General features: G+C 41.7%; 1 protein-coding gene across 2 annotated transcripts in view; it reads left to right on the top strand.

Annotated features, from left to right (window-relative positions):
• The first annotated feature begins 1,091 nt into the window (after positions 1-1,091).
• Positions 1,092-25,034, top strand: part of dlgap4a (DLG associated protein 4a) — a 76,641-nt gene continuing 52,698 nt past the window's right edge. The window contains exon 1 of one of the 2 annotated variants that reach the window (XM_088995254.1): positions 1,092-1,402. The gene's annotated coding sequence lies outside the window, so the exon portion shown is untranslated. The remainder of the gene's footprint in view (positions 1,403-25,034) is intronic. The other variant, XM_088995248.1, reaches the window with a different exon arrangement.

Here is a 25,034-nt window from a genome sequence, read left to right on the forward strand (position 1 = left end):
GGATACTTTGAGGCCATACTATAGCCAACAGACAGTTTTAACATGTTTCACCAAAATAAATAATACACCTGTGTAAACACGCAAAATTTCAAATTTTCTCATGGTGAAGTTGAATTTTTTCTTTTGTTGTCTTACAAAGAACGAAAAAAAGGACACTACACATGATTATTTCTTATTGAACATTTCAAATTATTGTCACTTGTTTTTCAGATGAGAGAGAGAGAGACAGGGAGACATATAGAGAGAGAGTCTCGTGTTATTTGTGTATTATTATTATTATTATTATTATTATTATTATTATTATTATTATTATTATTATTATTATTATTATTATTATTTGTGTTTATCATCTCAAAGAAGCACGTCCAAATGTGTATATAAAGAGCAATTCTGTTTTCAAAAGGAGAGTGGCTTACTGAAAGCCACGGAGAATAAAACCATTTCGTGATTCAGGTACGCCTCTATATAACAATTAAGTGGCCCAAACGTGACGCGTGTTTTTTAAGGAATTTTATCTTAATACAGTAAAGTCTCGTTATATCGATATTCAAGGGAGTCCGAAAAAATATCGATATAACCGGGACTATCGATATATCCGACCCTGTTTGCATGTAATTTTCTCTGTGCGTGCATAGAAATAGTATCGATATAACCGGGACTATCGATATATCCGATATCGATATAACGAGACTTTACTGTACATCCCAGTCACCCATTTAAAAAAGTCATGCCCACAACGAAATATTTTCAAAACCGACTGCATATAAATAATGTACACCAGTGGCCACCTAGCATTTGAATTTGCAAAACAAAAAAATGACGTGAGCATCTCTTCTAAACACAGAGAGAACACATTCACATTTCGAGTTATTTTGCTGCTCGTGAATGTTTAAAGTAATGCTTCTCAGTAGTCCATATTGGCACTTTGTCACTGGCTGAATCATCCAAGACGATCTCTCTTTCTCTCTGACTCTCTCACCCCTCCCCCCTGTAATTGACTTGCTGACAAAACACGCACGCGTGGTGATTCATCTACTGTGAGGCCATCATTGCGGCTCCGTCGGGTTGATTTCGTGGGCTGAGTGTTTAGTCGTGGTTCTCTGACGCCCCACGCCACCCCCACCCGCCCCGCACTCATCCCACGTCTCGTCGGAGTAAAAAGCTGCTGCGGTACCAGCGGCCATGCAGCTTCAGCCTCTCGTGTGCCGGTGAGCGGCATCCAGCCAAGGGCGGCTCAAATTCAACAGAGTGACTCCGGCGTCTTTCATGCCGTCATCTAGGGGGTATTGTTACCTTCCAGAGAAATAAAGAGTCGCTTGGCGGAGATTTGGTCGACATGCAAGAGGACGATAACTATTGGCGTGTGACAGGCGGCAACATCTGCAGCTCATAGCAATAAAAGGTAAGAAGGTACGTTTGGCGGGCGTTGCGTCTCTCTGCCTCTTAAAACAACACTCGTTGCTCGATTGGAGCTCACTACTGTGTGTTGTTCCATCGTCCAGTCTCCTACTGAAGATTTCCCGTTTGAAATTTGAGCATTCAAGACGCAGAGACTTGTATGTGCGTGTGACGCCGACAGCCAGTTTGTATCACGCTGATGAGTGGGGTTCAGCTCAGGATGCCTGTGGAGTGCAAATCTGCTCCTCGGAGCCCCAGCCTCGGCAAATATCTGCATAGGAGACTTTCATATGCGTGTTGTCATCTAGGCAAGTTTTGGAAAGGCATAATGTCTCTGTGAGTGTTCAACTTGATTATGAATTTCAATTACAAAATTAAGAATGAACTTGCTTTTCCTTGTCCCGCATTGTGTTTTCGAAATTTAATAGCTGGAGAGATTAGAGTTTGGAAAAAAATCTTCGTTTGCCTGGATTTATTCAAGGCAGCTCTCACCTTCTGTGCTGCTGTTGACGAGGATACATTGGGCTGATCATTAGCCTGTTTGGATCGAGGCTTGTGTTTCAGTTGTTGTCAAACAGCAATCCAGACAATTAAAAGCCCATTTGTTAGTGGAAACTTGATTACTAATTAATCGGCTGGATGGGACCGCAAATCTGTGGGTGACACACTGGGGGATGTCAGACTGCGAGGCACATTGAGAGATTGTACGTCGGACATTTGTGCCTTTGCACTTTCTGACAAATAATACCTCGTCTGGTCTTAGAATCACTGCGTGTCTTTAAAGGACACACCATTATGAAATAAATCAGAACAAAGAATAGTTGGTCATTGAGCACTTTTGTAGCTCCAATCCAGGGACAGTAAATCCATGAATACCACCTGATATACAGTAGTTGTGAAGGGAGCTGAGGTTTCTGAGTCAGTCTATTATCGTCACTTACATATGGAGTGAAATGTGGAGGAGGATCACAGCATGTCAAGTCGACGTCAAAATGAGCCTCATGCCTAGTCAAGTTGAGTCTTTCCCAAGACTTGAAAATCAAAGACTCCAGTTGACTGTAGTCCTATGACCACCCCATCCCCATCTCCTTTCCCATTGTTTTTATCTAAAAAAACAGTTAACAATTATTACTTTCTCAGCCAATGATGCACTTGCAGGTAACATTTTGAGGTAATTTTCATTTCAACTATTCACCATCTGAGACTTATAGTTTCACACATTATATCCTAGTTCACACTTCAACATTACACCAGCATTGTAGGTGAAATCCAATGTTTGATTTGACACTGTGAAAAACATGTTACCTTTATATGTCTATAATTTATTAGATATCAGCTGAGCTCTGCACCTTTGTAGAAATCCTTAAAAGAAGCTCAGCGGAAACATCTGACAGCCAAACTACAGTCCCAAAACCTTTTTTTCTCCCACACACCAGTTCATTCATGTCCACTTCAGACTGGTAGCTATTCGCCGAGTCGGGTGAGGGATTTTTATGTCAACCAGTTTCATCAATTATTTAACAGGATCTTTTATTACATTCTTTATAAATTGCCAACATCTATATAAAGTAAGTACTTCTTTGAATGTTAAAACATGACAATAACAAAAAAACAAAACAAATAACAATGAAATATTTTCCAGTCAGCACTGAGGTAGCCAAGCGTTAGCACGTTGACTTCCCAGTGCAGAGGTACTCGGTTAAATTCCAGCTCCCGCCCCCCCGTGTGGAGTTTGCATGTTCTCACCAGGAGTGCGGGGGTTTTCTCCGCATCATCCGGTTTCTTCCCACATTCCAAAAACATGCATAGCAGGCTGATTGAACACTGTAAATTTTTCCTAGATGTGAGTGTGAGCGTGAATGGTTGTTTGACTTTGTGTGCCATGCGATTGACTGGCAACCGGTTCAGAACGGCAAAATGAACAGCTGCCGCTCAGGAACAATGAAGCTGCTTTAAAATATAAACATGATCATTTTGAAATCATCCTACATACGGTGTCAACACCTTTTCTACTTGCAAATGGCAATGATCAAAAGTTGGTTTGAGCTGGCGTCTCAATGGTCGTTGGTAGAGGCTAGACTGCGTATGGCACGGTGGAAGTGCGGACTCCGCTTGTACGGTCTCCGCTTGCATCTTTTTGCTTTCCACAGATTCACTTGTGTGGTAGTTCTTCAAATGATTAAACCGGTTTATTCTGTTGCCAGTCGAAATACCAGAACCTTCACACTGGCTTCATTATCACCTCGTCGCAGAAGTGTGTGTCATAAAGCAAGTATTGCAATATTATGTGTCTGACCGACAGTCATGGATTGAAACTTTTCATACAATAAATGACTTCTCCTGCTGGAGCACATGAAGGGCATCATGAGATGAAGAACTGCTGAATGTCACTTCAACTAACTGTCGCATTTGCATGGACTAGGGCTTCGGAAGCAACTCCCTTGTCCGGTCTTCTCATTTGGCTGTCTTGGGTGATGGTTAAGCTAATTGACACACTGTATGCAATACAGAGAAGCCTCTTCTGTCACTCATGTTGAGTTGTATTGAAGGTCTTTAGCTATTTTCATTTAATTCTATGTGTTGCAAATTGATGTAAAACTCATTGTGGAGCGTGAGCGCAGTGAGCAATCACATGCAAGAGCCGCATTGACATTTGAAGTTCAATATTGATGACTGATATGAATCCTAACTTCTATATAAAATAGTTCAAATACATTACATGTATTATGTCAAGCTGGTGTCCCTCCACATTTACCATAGCAACAAAGCCTCAGTGTAACTTGAGTTCAGCCTTGTGCCTAGACTTGTGTGTACACTTCCTCCCTGCCACTGTTAGAAGTGTCTTACTGCTCCATCTGTTCAGCTATTGTCGCATTGCCACTCTCTCAAATTTTCAGTTAAGAGGCCTGAAATGGAGAGGCAAATGGCGTGGTCTCATCTCTTAAGGCGGGTGGCATTGCTTGTTGGATGCATGGTTTTAAATTGGTTGTCTGTCATTGTAAACCTTTTCTTCTTTAAAAAAAAAATCTGTCGAAAAGTACCCAGATTTAAAAAGTTACAATCCTCATTTGAATAAACATCAACACAAAACAAACTACTTATTGTTATGGTGACACAGATGGTAAATGTAAACAGAGGCAACATAAGCAACTGACATTCCAAATAACAAATATTAGACATATAACCTCAGTAAATATAAAAAGCAATTTTTAGATTGTAATTTGATTGATTGTGGAGGCAAAAAAAGCCATTTTAAGGGACCTAGTCCTGTGTGGAAAACATTCTTGTCTGTCTTGTTAAAATCGCCACTGGAATATGATTACATCCAGAACTGTTCAATCACCTTGATAGAGCCTGTTTTACAAAATGAAGTTGGCCGAAAGATCTCAAAAAGCCACTTTGATCCAAAGAAATTGAAGAACAAATAAGAAATAAAGCAATTGGCACATTAGTCAGGAAAGTGTTACATTCTGGACCATTATCCAGAAAATGGGAAAGCACAGCACAGTGGGGAACCTTCACAGACGTTTCTAGCCTACGGGAATCTACCCCAAGAGCACAACGACGACTCACACAAGAAGTCAAAGAGAAACCCAGGACAACATCAAATGTAGGCCTCCCAGCCTCAGTTAAGTTTAGCATTGATGACTCAACAATGAGAGAGATATTGAGCAAGGAAGAGATCCAAGGTGAAAACCACAGTTAAAAATAAGAGCATAAAAGCTCGTCCATTTTTTGGAAAACATATGATAACTAAGTAATTTGGGAGCATATTCTATTGTCCAGAAGTATCCTTTTCTTTCTTTTTTTGGGAGAGGGGTGTTGTGGTGGTGTGTCTCCTGACATCTCACATAAATGCAAGATACATTTTCTGAAAAAGAATATCACGCCATCAGTTAACCTCTGAGTATTTGTCATTTTAAGCCAGTTCCTGGACTGTCTAACGGCACGGATCCTCTGACTCAAATTTGCATTTTAAACCAAACGCTTCCCACCAGGGCCAAATTCATCAGTGTGCAGCAATGGTGAATTTGTGCCCCTCAGTGATTAATTATGTCTCCTGTGTAACTTGAGATGGAGATCCTAGTAACAGATGTTTATTCATTTCACTCTTTCTGTGGCCCTCCAAATGATAATAGTTGTCTCAGTTAATAATGTGCTACACAAAAACAGAAATACAAATGAAATACAAATATGAAAACAGATGAAAGGAAATGTCGTGTATTTTCTCTGCTAGCAGTTTACTAACAAATAGCACTAAAAGGACTATTATGACCAAGGAGCAAAATACGCTTGAGGGAGATGTTGCCTAACATGACCAAGGAACAATTGATGAATCAAGAAAGAAGATACACAATGTTAAATAGTGCCGAGGGTGCTGCTGAAGAATGCATCGCCATCCTTAAAGGGGATATTTAGTTTTGTGACTACAAAAAATTAAAATAATTTGTGTAATCCTTGCTTGGATATCTAGGGCAGAACCCGATGACTGTGTCTGTGAGTGGTTTTGCATGAAAACAATGTTTTTGGATATGTAGGGATGGATCGTACAATTCTCTGAGTAGTGAGAGCCACTAATATGAATAGCTAATATGAAATTAACTTCAATAACATCCATGTTACAGTAAGAAACAAGAACTTTCTTGATAACCAGTGTTTTGAATCCTGACAAGTTGAGATCATAGTTGAAAAGAAAAACAAAATGGCTATTACAATCACTGACATGCACTGTCAGGTGAATATTGAGGTGAATCAACATGGATGAGATGCGATTGGATTAAACTTTTGGGTGACTGAATTTATATTTCAGCAAGTCCCTTTCCAATCATGGCCTTTGTGATGGTTTCACAAAGAAAATTGAGAGACTGACTGCGTTACTTTAGGTGTCAGCAAGTCAGAATAATTAATACCTGAAGTTGCAATAATTTAATACACGGCAGGAAACAACACCACAGTAACAACATTATGCCCTTCCTGTACAAACGATGAGAAGGTTTCTTCAGTCGTCATCTGTACAAAAGTGAAGGTTTCGGACGTTTCGCCTCCTATCCAAGAGGCTTCGTCAGCGAACTAAAGTCTGACTGGTCGTATCGGCCCCATTTATATATCCCTAATGTCCAGACCTGGTGGCGCCGGACACAGCTATGATAGGTCCCTACTCTCAGGTTGGGGGGGGGCGCGGGACCCCCCCCCTGTGGCCCCACTGATTGTTCCTACATTCCTGACTAACGATTGGCCTATTACACCCACTCCCCCCGGTATCACCTCATCAGCATAACGACCCTCATCAGCATTGCGAAAGTTGCCTAACCTGTTTTGCCTGAGCAGGCTATTGTATGAACGATCCAAATTGAACCTCACACCACCAGACCGGTTTAATGAAGGATTTTGTTGTTTTATAAGAAACGCCTCTTTTACCCCCCTTTCAAACCATCTATGTTCTTTCGCTAAGATTTTAACCTCATTGTCGTCAAATGAGTGGTTAGTAGCTTTTAGGTGCAAATGTACTGCCGATTGAGGCCCACTAGTATTATCCCTGCGATGTTGATAAAGTCTTTTTTTGAGAATTTGTTGAGTCTCCCCAATGTACTGCTCTTTACAATTTTCATTCTTACAATGTATGGAATAAACTACATTACTTTGTTTTTCATTTGGTAGCCTATCTTTTGGATGCACTAATTTTTGCCTTAACGTGTTTATCGGTTTGAAATAAGTAGGAATTTTATGTTGCCAAAGGACTCTTTGTAATTTTTCAGAAACTCCTGCAATGTACGGTACTGCTACTCCTCTCCTTTTAGAATCTTGAGAATTATTGGTTTCGTTCGCTATTCTTTCTTTCTGACATTTGTTGAATGACCACTGAGGGTACCTACAGTTAGTGAGTGCTCTCCTGATATGTTTTGACTCCTTTTCTCTACCTTCAGTGCTAGTTGGTATTAGTTTAGCCCTATGCTGGAGGGTTCTGATAACTCCTAGTTTATGTTGTAAAGGGTGGTTAGAGTCAAAAAGTAAGTATTGGTCAGTGTGCGTAGCCTTCCTAAAGACTTCTGTTTTTAGCGCTCTGTCCTCTTTTATAATTACTTTACAATCCAAGAAGGCTAGTTGGTTCTCTTGAATGTCCTCACGAGTAAATTTAATGTTGAAGTCTACAGAGTTGAGATGATCTGTGAAGGATTGAATTTCTTGTTTCTCAATTATGACAAAAGTATCGTCCACATATCTAAACCAGTGTCTAGGTTTTGTCCCTGGGAAGGATGTGAGGGCCTGTTTCTCCATCTCTTCCATGTAAAGATTAGCCACTATGGGTGAAACTGGTGAGCCCATAGCACAACCATGGATTTGTTTATAAAATTTTTCCCGAAATTGAAAATACGTAGTATTAAGGCAGATTTCTAATAATTGGCAGATGTGATCCGGTTTCAGTTTGGTTCTTTCATGCAGAGAAACATCCGCCAGCAGCCTCGTCCTCACCACTGAGACTGCTGCTGGGGTTGGGACAGATGTAAAGAGAGAAATCACATCGTATGATGCCAAAGTTTCCTCAGGTTCCAATATGAGGTCTTTGATCCTCTCTACAAACCCTGTGGTGTTCTCTACGTGGTATTCTGTGTTACCAACCAACGGAGCTAAAATAGTTTTTAAATATTTGGCTACATTGTATGTAGAGGAGTCAATGCTACAAACAATGGGTCGGAGGGGGAACCCTTCTTTATGTATTTTTGGCAGGCCATAGATACATGGCGTGGCCTCTCCCGGGTATAATCTAAAATACATCTGTTTGTCTATATGTTTTCCTTTCTCTAGCTTTTGGAGACAGTCAATCATTTCTTTCTTGTATCTATTGGAAGGGTCCCTTTTTAGTTGCTCATACGTGTTAGAATCACTGATTAACCTATTTATTTTGTCTTCATAATCCAATGTGTTGAGCAGCACTGTGCATCTGCCCTTGTCTGCTGGCAAAATAGTAATATTTTTGTCTTTTTGTAGAGTAGTTAACGCCTTTCTCTCTTCTAATGTTATGTTGGACGGAGGAAGTTTGGCACTACTGAGAAGAGCTGATATTTTAATGCGTAGATCATCTGCCTCTGCATACGAAAGTTTGTTATTTTTAATAGCCGATTCAGTAGCTGTGATATAAACTATTGTAGGTATAGTTTTAGGAGTCACTGAGAAATTTAAACCTTTGGTAAGTACCGCCTTTTCTGTCTCTGAGAGATCTCTGTCTGACAAATTTTTGATCCAATTCTCCCTTGCAAACTGTTCATACCTAATTTTACGCGTGTTTACCAGTTGCTGAGATTGTTTCAGTAAAAGTAATTTTTGAAATTTACCCTTTTGTCTCTCTTTGGTTTTGCTGTGGTGCCTCATATTACCGGATTTAGTAAATTCACACACTTCCTGATAGATTTTGTGGGTAAGATTAGTTTGTAATCGCTGATAATAAGTTTCTATTTCTGACTGTTTGTTTTTTATCTCTATGTTAAGTCTCCTAATTCGCAAATTTAGAATTTTCCTGGTATAATTTTGTTGCATTTTATCGGCTAAGTATCCGGGTTCCAGGGGTGCTTGCTTCAAGCATTTAGGAATTAACCGGCTCTGTCTACATCTAAGATTGAACATAGATGGTTTGAAAGGGGGGTAAAAGAGGCGATTCTTATAAAACAACAAAATCCTTCATTAAACCGGTCTGGTGGTGTGAGGTTCAATTTGGATCGTTCATACAATAGCCTGCTCAGGCAAAACAGGTTAGGCAACTTTCGCAATGCTGATGAGGGTCGTTATGCTGATGAGGTGATACCGGGGGGAGTGGGTGTAATAGGCCAATCGTTAGTCAGGAATGTAGGAACAATCAGTGGGGCCACAGGGGGGGGGTTCCGCGCCCCCCCAACCTGAGAGTAGGGACCTATCATAGCTGTGTCCGGCGCCACCAGGTCTGGACATTAGGGATATATAAATGGGGCCGATACGACCAGTCAGACTTTAGTTCGCTGACGAAGCCTCTTGGATAGGAGGCGAAACGTCCGAAACCTTCACTTTTGTACAGATGACGGCTGAAGAAACCTTCTCATCGATGGACCACTCCTGTACGACTGAGAGCTTACACAGACGCCTTCCTGTACAAAATAACTGTCAGAAAGTGTTAATTTTACCAGCAGTCAAAATGCCTCTTTTTTTAATGGCCTTTGTGAAGAAACACCTATGAATCCTGCAGAAAACACCACAAGTGATTTATTCTATCAAAAAAATGTTCAACTGTGATGCTAACATTTGAAATTATGAAAGGATGTGTATCGCTGTACCTCAAGTACAGTATATCCATCCATCCATCCATCCATCCATCCATCCATCCATCCATCCATCCATCCATCCATCCATCCATCCATCACATGAAGTGGGGCCACCTATAAATGAATCACTTTTTCTCCCGAGTCTGCCTCGGCCTTGATGATCAGTTATAGAGAGGAGATCTGAGCTTGCCGAAGATTAATACCACGGGACATTGCCTTCTGCCACCGATTACATGAACTCAAACTAAGACTTGACCCTGGGTGTGCCCGTGTCACAAAGCCATATGGACACTACATTTCATGTCATTAGCAATGTTGCCATTCTGGGTGTCCAGTCAACATGGATGGCTCCACCCCTTCTCATGCACACTGAACATTATATGAGACTCTAACTATCATAAATAGTTTGTCACCCTACCACAGTGTAAATATTGACATTTTATAAACACCGCCCTCTTAAGTAATAATCAACCTTTAGTGCCTCATATTAAGCAGAGTTTGCTTGAAAGGAATCAAAATCGATCTTAAATCCACCATGTTTCAATCATAACTCATTTGTTGATAAAATAAATAATGCCACACTGCTAGGAGGGTGAAGTTTTTGTAGACACAGTGGTGAAGTTAAAAATTGTTTGTTTTTGTCCTCTTTTATGGGCATGAACACAGCCCACTTGCTTGGCTGCCAATCGAAGTTTTTCTTCAGGTTGCCATAAAATTGGAGTGCGAGAGACACACAGGGCTATGACATGTTGGAAAGAAAAACCGATGAGACAAATGACCCTATTTTGGTAGACTGGCATCTGTGCATTTGGCGTAAAAACAGACCCAATTTAGTCCAATCTAACATGTTTGGGGCTGTGTTGTGACTGTCTGGGTTTTACTTACGCACGAAGCAGCCTTAACTGCTTGCACCGGGCGTAAAAAATAACAACAAAAACACGGGTGCAATGCCTTATTCTTGCCAGGGCAACAGTCCTCATTTTCTTCAAAAGATGACCCTGCGTCTTATATGCAGGTGCGCCTTATATGTGAAGTAATATTGAGCCGCAACAGGTCTCACAGCTTCTGTCGGCAGCCACGACTCCATTTCCCCCTGTAGAAAAAGTCGTGCGAAATCCATGTTGGAATATGTAAAACGTAACCCCAGCTTCTACTGTAGTGCCTTATAATGTGGCGTGCTTTTGATATGGAAAATATTTGTAAACATGTTGTTCATTGAAGGTGCGCTTTATAATCCGGTGCGCTTTATAATCCGGTGTGTTTTATATATGGAACGGTTGCAAATACACCATTCATTGGGGGTGCTCCTTATAGTCTGGTGCACTTTGTAGTCTGGAAAATACGCTAAATACAATAACATCAACCACACATGTCAGTCTTCCAACACCTCTGTCAAATTTACACTAAATCACATTATACCACAGACGGAAGAACTTCAAAATGCTTTGAGCAGTCATACAATTATTTTTTGTTTTATGTACTAAATTGTCAGGTGCGCTGGGCGCATGTCAAAGGAAATGTCCAGGGTGATAAACCAAATCCCCAAAGAAGCGTATCAAGGTTTGCATTGGCACAAAAATCCAGAAAAAGTTTTTACATTTGGCTACAGCTGTGCCTCTACAACTGTAGAGCGCCGTGAGTTCAGTGAATCAATAAGCTATTTTCTGACCCGCTTATCCTCACAAGGATTGTTGAGCATGGTGGAGCTTATCCCAGCTGTCTTCGGGCAGCAGGCGAGGGACACTCTGAACTGGTTACCTGCCAATTGAGGGCATACATCCATTAATTCTCACTCACTCACTCTCACACCGAGGGACAATTTAGAGTTGAAAAAAAATCGTTTGGAATTGTGTTTTTGTTGGGGTAATTCACTGTACGAACATCTTTAAACATCGCTTTATAATCTTTGTTTACGTTTTGGACTTCCTGATACGTCATATCCTGCCTCCCCTGACATGATGTCGCATCTACATTACGTCACATCCTATCGCGTCACACCCTGTGCGCCATATAAATGCTCTCCCATTCCATCTCTCTCTCCATGCTTCCTCCTCAGCCGACACCACGATGTCTCCGCTATCATCAAGATTAAACTAACTTATTCTGTCCCACACCTGTCTTCCTGCTGATTTAACCATCATCTGCCATCAACGCCCATAGAAGCAATGAACCAGGGATCAAAATAAACCCATTAGTTTTTTTTTGTCTTTTTTTCCGGGAGTACCAATCTCTTACAAAAGTAATGAAACACCAAACATTTGGCTGTTTGCTATAAAAGCTTTAGTGTTGGACAAATTAAGTTCACCTGTAAAATATATATTATACTTCATTTCTAGTTCATCCTGAAGTTAAATGTCGAAAACAAACAGTAGAAGCCTAAAACAAACAGAAGTCTGAAAATCAGACTAACTCTATTCCGCTGACATCATTGTCTTTATCAACTTTGACTCACTTGTACAGTGGATGCAACTTTCCAGCTTTGAGATTTCAGTGCGAAATAGGACTACGATAGCTCTTTGTGAATTGCAGCAAAGAATAAGCTTTCATTCGGAGATGAGAGGGAAAAAACACACACCCTCACTGAGATTTAAATTTGACTTAATCCTGCATGTGCAAATTGTCTTTCATGGATCTTGCATAATAACAGAAGGCAATGTGTTAGTTTGACATAACAGAAAAAATTGCCGTGATATTTATTTCAATCAGTTCTGAACTGTGCGTCCAACTATTACCAACACAATCTGTTGTTCTTCACCGTACAAAGGGCTGAATAATTCACATATTGGTACCATGGTATACCTAAGGTTCTTATGACTACAGAAGTACAAAAGTACCAGAAAGAAAGTGTGTTTATCGGGGGATAATGGGGGTATCTTTAGTTGAAATTGTTGCCATGGAGATGCTTACCGAAAGTTTCTAGTGATTGTAACAAAAATCCGGCTCAGAGACAATTCTTAATTTTGGATTTATTGCTCCATGTCATTCATATCTGAGATGGGGGAGATTCATCTGAGCCCTGCAGTATGTAATTGTTATACTTTAATCTTCTTTTCCTTTCGGCTTTTCCCGTCAGAGGTCGCCACAGCGAATCAGTGACCACCATGTCCTCTTTGACAACATCCATAAACCTCCTCTTTGGTCTTCCTCTCGGTCTCCTGACTGGCAGTTCAAGGCTCAGCCTCCTTCTCCCGATATAGTGACTCTCTCTCCTCTGGAAATGTCCAAACCATCTCAGTCTGGCCTCTCTGACTTTCTCTACAAAGCCTCTAATATGAGTTGTCCCTCTGATATACTCTTTCCAGATCCTATCCAACCTGGTCACTCCCAAAGAAAACCTCAACATCTTCAGCTCTGCTACACCCAGCTCTGCTTCCTGACTTTTCTTCAGTGGCTGTCTGTCTCCAGTCCAAACATCATGGCTGATCTCACCACCATTTTATACACCTTTCCCTTCATACTAGCTGAAACCCTTCTATAACACATCACACCTGACATTTTTCTCCAGCCGTTATTATACTTCTATCACACATTACACCTAACCTTTTTCTCCAGCCGTTATTATGCTTTAATAGTAGAATACATGTATACAGCAGCCCAGGGCTCGATGTCACACTATGAGAATAGTTTTGCAATTAATACAGTGCTGTGAAGTAGTATTTGTGCCCCTCCCCGATTTCTGTGTTCTTTGCTGATTTATCACATTTGTTTCAGGGTTTCAGTTCATCAAATCATTTTTCATATCACACAGAGACTACCCAAAGAAGTATAAATGCAGTTTCTAAATTCCAATTGAATTTATTAATGCAAACCACTGTCAGGGCCATTATCCTCAAATAAAGAAAATTGGGAACAGTTTTAAGCATTCCTCGGAGTGGTCAACCATCTCTAAAATGACTTCAAGAGTGCAATGGCTACTTATCCAGAAAGTCCGTCTGTCCGTCCGTCCCCCCTGCCTCCGTCCGTCCGTCCCCTAACCCCTCCCTCTCTCCCTCACTCCTTCCCCACCTCCCGACCTCCCTCCGTTCGTCCGTCCGTCCCTCCATACCTCCGTCCCTCCCTCCGTCCGTCCCTCTGTCCGTCCCTCCGTCCAGCACTCCCGCCCCCCCCCCCCCCCCCCCTGGCCCATCTATCTATCTATCTATCTATCTATCTATCTATCTATCTATCTATCTATCTATCTATCTATCTATCTATCTATCTATCTATCTAAAAATGAAACCTCATGCCTCAACTCTCTCCTCTTCTCAATCATTGAAGACAGCCAAAGCCGCAGGCTCCTTTTTGTGGCTGGCCCACACTGATAAAGAAAAACTGTGGTTTGTGTTTAAAATAAATCTTAGATCTTAAATAGTCATGTGCGCTGTGTGTTTTCTAAGGCATTCATAATAACTGACACCTTCCATTGACGTTCACCCAAACCTTAAGGGTCACACGGAATTCCTTTAGATCATATTGTACTGCCCTTCTAGGGAGTGTTAGCCAGTGATAAGCGGGATGTTAAGCTGTCGGGTTGTGACCATATCGATAATTCAGGCAGGGAAATAATTTCTAAGCTATCCTTCACCTTCACTGACCTCATATGTCCTTGTTTCTATTCCTAGTGAGAGTAAACCTGTGCACAAGGCTTTTGCATAATTCACAGCAGAAGTGGGGCCAGCTGCTGTGCAAGATAGGCAATTCACCGAGATGCTCCTGTCCATCTCGGGAGACTTCAGCAGGAAATTTTGAATGACTTGTGGACATCATGGAGGAAGTTCTGCTAGTATATCCAGACTTGGTTGCTAAACACTTGAGCAGTCAGAGTAACTGAAAGTCACGTTTGGAAATATTACTGCTTGCATTATTACTTTCACACAAAGTCTCAACATTTGGCACACCTGGATGATATCATGAAATCTGCATCCATATCTTAAATATTTTTTTACTGTACTAATTGAAGTGACACTGAGTTTTCTCCCTTGGCGGAAAAAAACTAAACATTTCTGATACATCATAAAAAAAGAAAACAAAGAAGAAAAATCATTAATGGAATCATCAATAACAAATGACCCCTATTCGCTATGTGCAGGTGAATTGGACCAAGCTGGCTTACGCTAAAGTTAGCATTCTTCAATCCTGTTCCTCAAGGGCCAGTTTCCATGTGTTTTCATTTCTCCCAGCTGCAACACATTTGATTTAAATCATCAGATAATCAGCAGGGTCTGCAGAAGCTGAATAACGATCCTGGTCGTTTAAATCAGGTGTGTTGCAGCAGGGAGAGATAGACCGCATGCGGAATATCTGCCCTGAGGAACAGCACTGAAGAACCCTGGCTCGAGGTAATGCCCAATTATGGCTCGCCTGCTTTCTTGGTTTGGTCCTGTGACATTTGCAAGCTGAGCCCTCAGGCACAATGATGTGATTTTCATTTGATAGTAAGTGGCAAAATGGCCTCTCACCAAGATGGAGAACAACAAGTTGATTTTGCTTAAAAATGATCAGTGTCAAAATAGAAACACATACAATACTCCCCACCACTGCCAGTTTAACTCATTAACTACCAGACGATGAGCAAAAATGTGTCCACTCCAGTGCCAGGGTTTTTGTCATTTTCACTCAAATTGCAGGACCCACAGAATAGTGAGTTTGAGAACTGCATAAACATTCAATACAGCGTTAGAAAAGTTAGACTCTCTTCTTTCATCAGACAAAAACAGTTAATTCTTAATTAGTTTGGTCTGGAGTTATCTGAGCTTGAAAAGGTGGCGCCTGTACAAAATGCAATACAATACATAATGATTCATATGACGCCGAAGCTGTAACAAAGCGTTAACAAATGCTGCCCCCTCATGGAAGGGAAACATTATTGCCAGAGGTCTGACCAGCGCTTTCTCAGCACCCAAGCATGGAAAAAAAACAAAATCGAACAAATTCGGGAATGGCGCTCTACGTCACACATTTAATTCCCGAAGAAATTTGGGAGTGGCAGCGAATGAGTTAAAAAAATGGTATGGGATTTGAAGGTGGGAAGAGAATCGATGTTACGAATGTTGGGAGGAAGTTAGTTCCAGAGTTTGGGGGCAGAGCAGCTAAAAGCTCTGTCCCCCATCGTGCTGAGACGGGCAGGGAGGGGGGCACACAGAGGTGGAGGGAGGAAGAGGACCTGAGGGCACGAGAGGAAATAGAAATTTGAAGAAGGTCAGATAGGTATGGGGCCAACTTTATGGATAGCTTTAAATGAATAACGAAGAATTTTAAAGTTGATAGTTCTATATTTGACCAGGAGCCAGTGGAGCTCTTGGAGGTTGGAGGTCTCATCTCATCTCATTTTCCGTACCGCTTATTCCTCATTAGGGTCGCGGGGGTTTCTGGAGCCAATCCCAGCTGTCTTCGAGCACGAGGCGGGGGACACCCTGAATTGGTTGACAGCCAATCGCAGGGCACACAAAGACATACAACAGTCACTCTCACACTCACACCTAGGGACAATTTGGAGTGGTCAATCTGCCTGCCATGCATGTTTTTGGAGTGTGGGAGGAAACCGGAGGACCCGGAGAAAACCCACGCAGGTCCGGGGAGAACATGCAAACTCCACACAGGGAGGCCGGACCGGAACGCGAACCGGCGACCTCTGCACTGTGAAGCCGGTGTGCTAACCACTCGACTACCGGGCCGCCCGAGGTTGGAGGTGATGTGGTGAAAGGATGTGGTTCTGGTGAGGATCCGGGCTGAAGAATTCTGGACTAGTAATAGTCTCCATGATAGTTCTGAAAGTGTGTGTGTGTGTGTGTGTGTGTGTGTGTGTGCGTGCATGTGTGCGTGTGTGTGTGTGTGTGTGTGTGTGTGTGTGTGTGTGTGTGTGTGTGTGTGTGTGTGTGTGTGTGTGTGTGTGTGTGTGAGAGAGAGAGATCCCCGTTCATACACTGAGCTGAGTACGGTCTCATTAGTATGGGTGTCAGCGTCTCTCCTTCAGCTGAACCTGCCATGCCACTACTGTAGTAGAGCTGCTTGCCGAACTGCCGCAATGTCCCTGGATGGCTGGTGAGAGACTGCCGCTGCTGTTTCCTCCCAAGAATGTGTGAAATGTCCTAGTTGTATTGAAGGAGATGTTTGAATGTAAGATGACTCAAGATTCATATATTTTATGCATAACAGGCCAAAATGAGCCGTGACATGGTTGAAGTTTGATATTGTTTAATACTTTGCATGCACTTGGTTTTGAGAAGCAGAGGCCTATGAAAACAAGGTCATTTGATTTTGTTGGTTCGTTAGCCACGATTGAAGTACTTCCCGTTTTGTGATTGCTACATTCCCATACAAAATTGAGTGATGGTGAAAAGACATCTGTGTCTTGTGCAAAGCTAAAAGTTGTCATCCCTTACCAACCTTAGAACGGTTGCACAATAAACAGAACTTTCAGAACTAGAACTGTACTGTGTTTGGGCACATTTTGTCAAGGATCCCAGATTTTACGCAATCAGTAAGACACAGCTTCAGTACAAAGTTCCTCCAGTGGGACCTGGCGCTGCGGTAGTCAACCTTTTTTCCGTCGACGATCTGCTGAATTTCAACAAAGCCAACACATGATGACTGTTTTTTAGTACTGTTGTCTGCCATTGGAATCTTTGTGTCTCTGCCCCTATAACTGAAATTGACACGAAGGTCCGCCTGTTACATTCAAGTGTCTGGAAATTACTTGCATTAAAATACTCATTTCAAATGCTCACATATGATACAGTACACTCAAATTTTTTCATTGGGAAGGGAAGTGCACAATGTGCTCGATAAGATAAGACAACCTTTATTATTCTCACAATGGAGAACTAAAGATGAAGAACTGGCTGGACTGATGGTTGGACAGATGTCTAATCTCATCATTGTAACCTCACTCCATGTCTGTTCCAGTAACATCGTCACACACTGCAAAATAAGATTTTATTTTGTGCAACTAGGCGGCAGGGTAGTCGACTGGTTTGCACATAGGCCTCACAGTGCGAAGATGCAGGGCTTGATTCCAACTCCGGCTGTCGTGTGTTGAATTTACAAATTCTCACCACACCTGTGTGGTTCGATGAGAAGGTTTCTTCAGCCGTCATCTGTACAAAAGTGAAGGTTTCGGACGTTTCGCCTCCTATCCAAGAGGCTTCGTCAGCGAACTAAAGTCTGACTGGTCGTATCGGCCCCATTTATATATCCCTAATGTCCAGACCTGGTGGCGCCGAACACAGCTATGATAGGTCCCTACTCTCAGGTTGGGGGGGGGGGGGCGCGGGACCCCTCCCTGTGGCCCCACTGATTGTTCCTACATTCCTGACTAACGACTGGCCTATTATCCCCACTCCCCCCGGTATCACCTCATCAGCATAACGACCCTCATCAGCATTGCGAAAGTTGCCTAACCTGTTTTGCCTGAGCAGGCTATTGTATGAACGATCCAAATTGAACCTCACCCCACCAGACGGGTTTAATGAAGGATTTTGTTGTTTTATAAGAATCGCCTCTGAAGTGTAGACTTCAACATTAAATTTACTCGTGAGGACATTCAAGAGAACCAACTGGCCTTCTTGGATTGTAAAGTAATTATAAAAGAGGGCAGAGCGCTAAAAACAGAAGTCTTTAGGAAGGCTACGCACACTGACCAATACTTACTTTTTGACTCTAACCACCCTTTACAACATAAACTAGGAGCAGATGATCTACGCATTAAAATATCAGCTCTTCTCAGTAGTGCCAAACTTCCTCCATCCAACATAACATTAGAAGAGAGAAAGGCGTTAACTACTCTACAAAAAGACAAAAATATTACTATTTTGCCAGCAGACAAGGGCAGATGCACAGTGCTGCTCAACACATTGGATTATGAAGACAAAATAAATAGGTTAATCAGTGATTCTAACACGTATGAGCAACTAAAAAGGGACCCTTCCAATAGATACAAGAAAGAAATGATTGACTGTCTCCAAAAGCTAGAGAAAGGAAAACATATAGACAAACAGATGTATTTTAGATTATACCCGGGAGAGGCCACGCCATGTATCTATGGCCTGCCAAAAATACATAAAGAAGGGTTCCCCCTCCGACCCATTGTTTGTAGCATTGACTCCTCTACATACAATGTAGCCAAATATTTAAAAACTATTTTAGCTCCGTTGGTTGGTAACACAGAATATCACGTAGAGAACACCACAGGGTTTGTAGAGAGGATCAAAGACCTCATATTGGAACCTGAGGAAACTTTGGCATCATACGATGTGACTTCTCTCTTTACATCTGTCCCAACCCCAGCAGCAGTCTCAGTGGTGAGGACGAGGCTGCTGGCGGATGTTTCTCTGCATGAAAGAACCAAACTGAAACCGGATCACATCTGCCAATTATTAGAAATCTGCCTTAATACTACGTATTTTCAATTTCGGGAAAAATTTTATAAACAAATCCATGGTTGTGCTATGGGCTCACCAGTTTCACCCATAGTGGCTAATCTTTACATGGAAGAGATGGAGAAACAGGCCCTCACATCCTTCCCAGGGACAAAACCTAGACACTGGTTTAGATATGTGGACGATACTTTTGTCATAATTAAGAAACAAGAAATTCAATCCTTCACAGATCATCTCAACTCTGTAGACTTCAACATTAAATTTACTCGTGAGGACATTCAAGAGAACCAACTAGCCTTCTTGGATTGTAAAGTAATTATAAAAGAGGACAGAGCGCTAAAAACAGAAGTCTTTAGGAAGGCTACGCACACTGACCAATACTTACTTTTTGACTCTAACCACCCTTTACAACATAAACTAGGAGTTATCAGAACCCTCCAGCATAGGGCTAAACTAATACCAACTAGCACTGAAGGTAGAGAAAAGGAGTCAAAACATATCAGGAGAGCACTCACTAACTGTGGGTACCCTCAGTGGTCATTCAACAAATGTCAGAAAGAAAGAATAGCGAACGAAACCAATAATTCTCAAGATTCTAAAAGGAGAGGAGTAGCAGTACCGTACATTGCAGGAGTTTCTGAAAAATTACAAAGAGTCCTTTGGCAACATAAAATTCCTACTTATTTCAAACCGATAAACACGTTAAGGCAAAAATTAGTGCATCCAAAAGATAGGCTACCAAATGAAAAACAAAGTAATGTTGTTTATTCCATACATTGTAAGAATGAAAATTGTAAAGAGCAGTACATTGGGGAGACTCAACAAATTCTCAAAAAAAGACTTTATCAACATCGCAGGGATAACACTAGTGGGCCTCAATCGGCAGTACATTTGCACCTAAAAGCTAGCAACCACTCATTTGACGACAATGAGGTTAAAATCTTAGCGAAAGAACATAGATGGTTTGAAAGGGGGGTAAAAGAGGCGATTCTTATAAAACAACAAAATCCTTCATTAAACCGGTCTGGTGGGGTGAGGTTCAATTTGGATCGTTCATACAATAGCCTGCTCAGGCAAAACAGGTTAGGCAACTTTCGCAATGCTGATGAGGGTCGTTATGCTGATGAGGTGATACCGGGGGGAGTGGGGGTAATAGGCCAGTCGTTAGTCAGGAATGTAGGAACAATCAGTGGGGCCACAGGGAGGGGTCCCGCGCCCCCCCAACCTGAGAGTAGGGACCTATCATAGCTGTGTTCGGCGCCACCAGGTCTGGACATTAGGGATATATAAATGGGGCCGATACGACCAGTCAGACTTTAGTTCGCTGACGAAGCCTCTTGGATAGGAGGCGAAAACGTCCGAAACCTTCACTTTTGTACAGATGACGGCTGAAGAAACCTTCTCATCGATGGACCACTCCTGTACGACTGAGAGCTTACACAGACGCACACCTGTGTGGGTTTTCTCCCAGTACTCTGTTTCCTTTCACATTCTCAAAACATGCGTGGCAGGTTCACGGAACACTCAAAATTGTCCCGAGGTGTGCATGTAAGCGTGAAGGGTTGTTTGTCTCTGTGTGCCCTGCGATTGTTCCCCGCTTACCGCCCGAAGACAGCTCGGATGGGCTCCAGCACTCCCCGTGACCCCCGTGAGGATAAGTGGATTAGAAACTGGGTGGATGGATAGATGTGGACAAACAGTTCACAATATGAAATTGTGTTAATGAGTTAACCCCTTTTTGGGCTGATGCTCAAAGCATGTGAGTAAATGGGTAAAAGGAGTATAGGAGTATGGAGATCTGCGCGTTCAATGACATAAGCCTTTTGTCACTCCCGCAGGCCCTGGGATAAACTCTACACAATATGTTGCCATGTCATCACTCTTGGCTTTCATTCATTCGGCCATCAGCTGCATGACAGGAAGATAAAACGTCAGTGCCTTTGCAAAGTCACCTGATTATGCAATGTTCCCTTTGTAGCTTTCACAGCATCAGCTCCCCGAGTCATGCTTTGCTAGCTTCCGAAGGCCACGCAGCACAAAGGTTTGGGGGCATGAAACTAGCAGAGGAATTGATGGAATAAACACATGCACGGAGCTCAGCTTTGCCGTGCTTTGATTGCTGGGACCCCGCTGCGTATTTTGACCTCTTCTGCTAAATCTGACTTCAAGACACCGTCTTATTGTGATTTCGCAGCCTCCTTCCCTAACCTCCCACCTGCTCCATGTTACACTCGCAGCAGGGCTGGGAATTTTTCTCGGCACGACTCATAGACACTGACACACATCTATTTTGTTCGTCATGTGCTCACAATGAGTCATTTTGACATATTATCCATGTCCTCCAGGTACAGTGGGACCTCGTCTTACGAACCCCATGGCTTACGAACTTTTCGGTTTACGAATATTACATTTAAAATTTTACCTTGGCATACGAACTATTTTTCGGGATACACACGGAGCTGCCACAATGAGTGATGTGTCGTTCACGAACGAGCCCGTTCTCCTAACAAGAAAATGGTCGGCAATGTTTTTGTCCTCTATTCCCCACCCCCAGTCTTCGGTTAAAGCCATGTGATTGGTCAAGAACGTAGCAGTGGGGGATGGGGTTACAGACAAAGAGAGTGTGAGGCCATTCTCCAAAAAAACAAAATGGCATCTTCGTTAAAGCCACGTGATTGGTCAAGAACCCAGCGGGGGGGTGGGGGAGTGGGGGGGGTGGGGGGTTAAACATTAAAGAGACAGGCAGACAGAGAGAGCGAGAGAAAAAACACACACACACGAAAGGGAGATGACAGAGTTTTAAACCAAAAAACAAAAGTGAAAAATAAAAGAAAAAAAGATTAAAAAAAGGTTAGAAAATGGATAGAAAACAGTGAAATTTAGACTCGTTTGAACTTTGATAATTCAAAAGCAGAGTGTAGACTGGAAGGTTAAAATATCCCATCAATCAGGCTCCACAAATAACCCGCACAAGTCATCTGTACACTTGATGTAAAAAGCTATCAACCCAGCTAAACAGATCACAATTGATGAAGCACCTACAAGGGATCATTCCTCAAGATGGTGAAAAAGCCCATGTTCCTCATCAAGTGTTTAATGCTGAGGAAACCGGACACTCCATTCCATCAAGCCATTAACGACCAACACAAAGGTAAATAAAATGACTTTATTGTACCGTACAATTTTATTTAATCATAATACTATAGCACATTTATTATACATAAAATAGGGTATGTTTTGTGTAGTTTTAAGGCTTAGAAAATTAGAAAAAAGAAAATTATGTTTTATGGGGACCTGGGAACGGATTATTCTCATTTTAATGGTTTCCTATAGGAAATTAATTTTTGGGATACACACTTTTCGCCTTACACACTCTATCTGGGAACCAATTAAGTTCGTAAGCCAAGGTCCCACTGTAATTCCTTTGGTGCTTGCTAGATAAGTGGCCCATAAATCAAGCTGTGACAGCTGCAGCAACATCACCTAATCTTTTATATTGTCTCATTCAACCCTTACAATAATTGTTGTCAATGTTACTTTCATGTAGTTTTGTTGAGTGACAGTTATTTTTTGAGTCCTCCATTATATATTCCATGACCTCCATTATCAATATTAGTTCATTTTCTTATTCTTAATATCAGATAAGAATAAGAATATGAAAGCACTAAAACTAATTGAGTCCGGGTGCTTCAAAGGGATGTCAGTCATCTCAATTAGGCCAAGTCTGGAAAATTTTAGAAAACATACCGTAATTAACTCATTTACTGCCATCCACGAATTTATTCGGGAATTGAAAATATGACGCACAGCACCATTTCCAAATTTGTTTTTTCATGCTTGGGTGCCGATTAAGCACTTTGTCCCAGCTTCATCTGTTGTTAAAGCGCTATATAAACCAATATGTATGTAATGCATTGTATTTAGGACAGCCACCCTCATTTCAGGCTCATATCACTCCAGACCCATATAACACAGGAATTAAGTCTTTTTTTCTGGTGAAAGAAGAGAGTGTAAGGTTTCTTATAATGCATTGAATGTGGGCGTCGTCTTAAAACTCAATATTCTGTGGGTCCTACAATTTGAGGGAAAATGACAAAAACCCTGGCACTGGAGTGGACACATACTTGCACATCGTCTGCCGGTCAGTGAGTTATTCTCTGACACCATCCTACGCATTTCAAGATGGAACTGACAGCTTTTTTTCCGTATATCGAGCAAAAATTACACCATTTTGCATGGATTGTAATTCTGTGTTACGGATATCGGAATTTCCGTTGTAGGGAAGCGATCTTTGCTATCATTTAGTGGTAAAAAAGTTAACACATACGATTTTGTTTCCCGGATTAAGGAATTTCCGTTTGACAGAATTCCTTATGAGAGAAGACTTATGACAGTCTCGCTAGCTATCAATCTAGCTACCGAGCTATCTATTTGCGTTCTATTAGCTGTCTAGCTGGCTGGCTATCAATGTAGCTAGCTATCATTTATCTGTCTAGCTGTATAGCTGGCTAGGTAGCTATCTATTAGCGACTGTATCTATTAGCTAGCAAGCTAGCTTCCTATCTATTTGAGTTACTTTGGGGTTGAATGAACACTGGTGTGTGTGGCTGCCGCTGCTCTCCCACAGAAAAAGTGATCCTATGACTGTAAAGTGACCCTGAGAGTTTTGAACGGCGCTTGGAAATGAAATGTATTATTATTATTAAAACTCAATATTCTGTTGGTCATGGAAGTCAAGTGACTATGACAAAAACCCTGGCACTGAAATGGATACATTTTTGCACGTCTGGCAGTGAATGAGTTAAATGAGGTTATCTTTTTTTGCCAACAAAAGAAACCACTGCAATTGAGAGAAACGGAGTAGTTTCTCTATTCAATGGTAAAACAGATAAGCATTTCTTCTTATATTGCATGTGAACCACAGATAGCGTTAAAGGCCGATGTCAGTGCGTGGATATCTGTGTCTGTGTGGCTGTGTGTGTCTCTTGCTGGCCACAGTAATTGGATGAGCATTGTTCCAGCTGATACCAGGAACTTTTTCACCTGTAATGAATCCTTGCCTGCAAGTGGTCGCAACGTCAGCCTGATATATTAAACTAAAAGCATTTTGGAAGACACACCTATCCCTTTCCATATCAGGCTTTTCACCACCTTGCTTGAACTGGAGCCTCAAGACTGATGTGTCACACTGTCTTGGTTTTAATGTCCTTCTGCTTTTTTTTGGAGGGGGGACGGAAGGGGCAGGGCGCGCATAGAGGCTGTTGTCATTTTGAGCGCCCCCATATGCATGTTTGTGATGGAAATTGCTCCTTTTTGGCATTTTTTGTTGTGGAACATCCACCCAAAAATATATATTTTTTGATCCGCTAGTCCCAAGTGTTTGCAATCATACCAAAGTGTTGTTTTCGTTTTAGGAATAAATCCCCTAATTTTTCTATATATTTTAATGAATACTGAATAATTCTCAAAGACTTAATGTATTGGTACATAGATAGTTTGAGACCAAAATTCCAACAACTGAGTTGTTGCTTAGAAGTTAATACATGATTGAAATCCAATGTTAACATGTGCACATTCAGAAAATTGGGAAGTTAAATTTAAAAATTGTCATCTGTCTCATTAAATGTGTTCACGTAATAAGCAACAGGGCAGGATAGTGAAAGCTATCAGGGTGCATGGCTCGCAGAAGGTGGTGCGAAAATCAGCACATGTCACTAAGCCTCTACAGCTGTAGACAACACACGACAAAACCATCCAAACTACAAATAGACAATTTCCCGAAAAAAATGGCAAAGAATTGATGCTTGATCATTGGCGAAGGTAATTGAGAGGCGAGTCCAACTCAACTATTGTTTATTACATTCCTCATTGAAATGAATGAACTGCAGCATGTCGGTCCATCACATCACGCAGAGCGCTGTCATTTGTCTCTGACCTTAACAATTAGAAAGAATTTTCGTGTTTCGATGGACTTCTCGGCCATTATGTGACA

The sequence above is a fragment of the Hippocampus bargibanti genome, linkage group LG01, assembly GCF_051943395.1.
Source record: "Hippocampus bargibanti isolate YZ-2025 linkage group LG01, ASM5194339v1, whole genome shotgun sequence".
Taxonomy (NCBI): Eukaryota; Metazoa; Chordata; class Actinopteri; order Syngnathiformes; family Syngnathidae; genus Hippocampus; species Hippocampus bargibanti.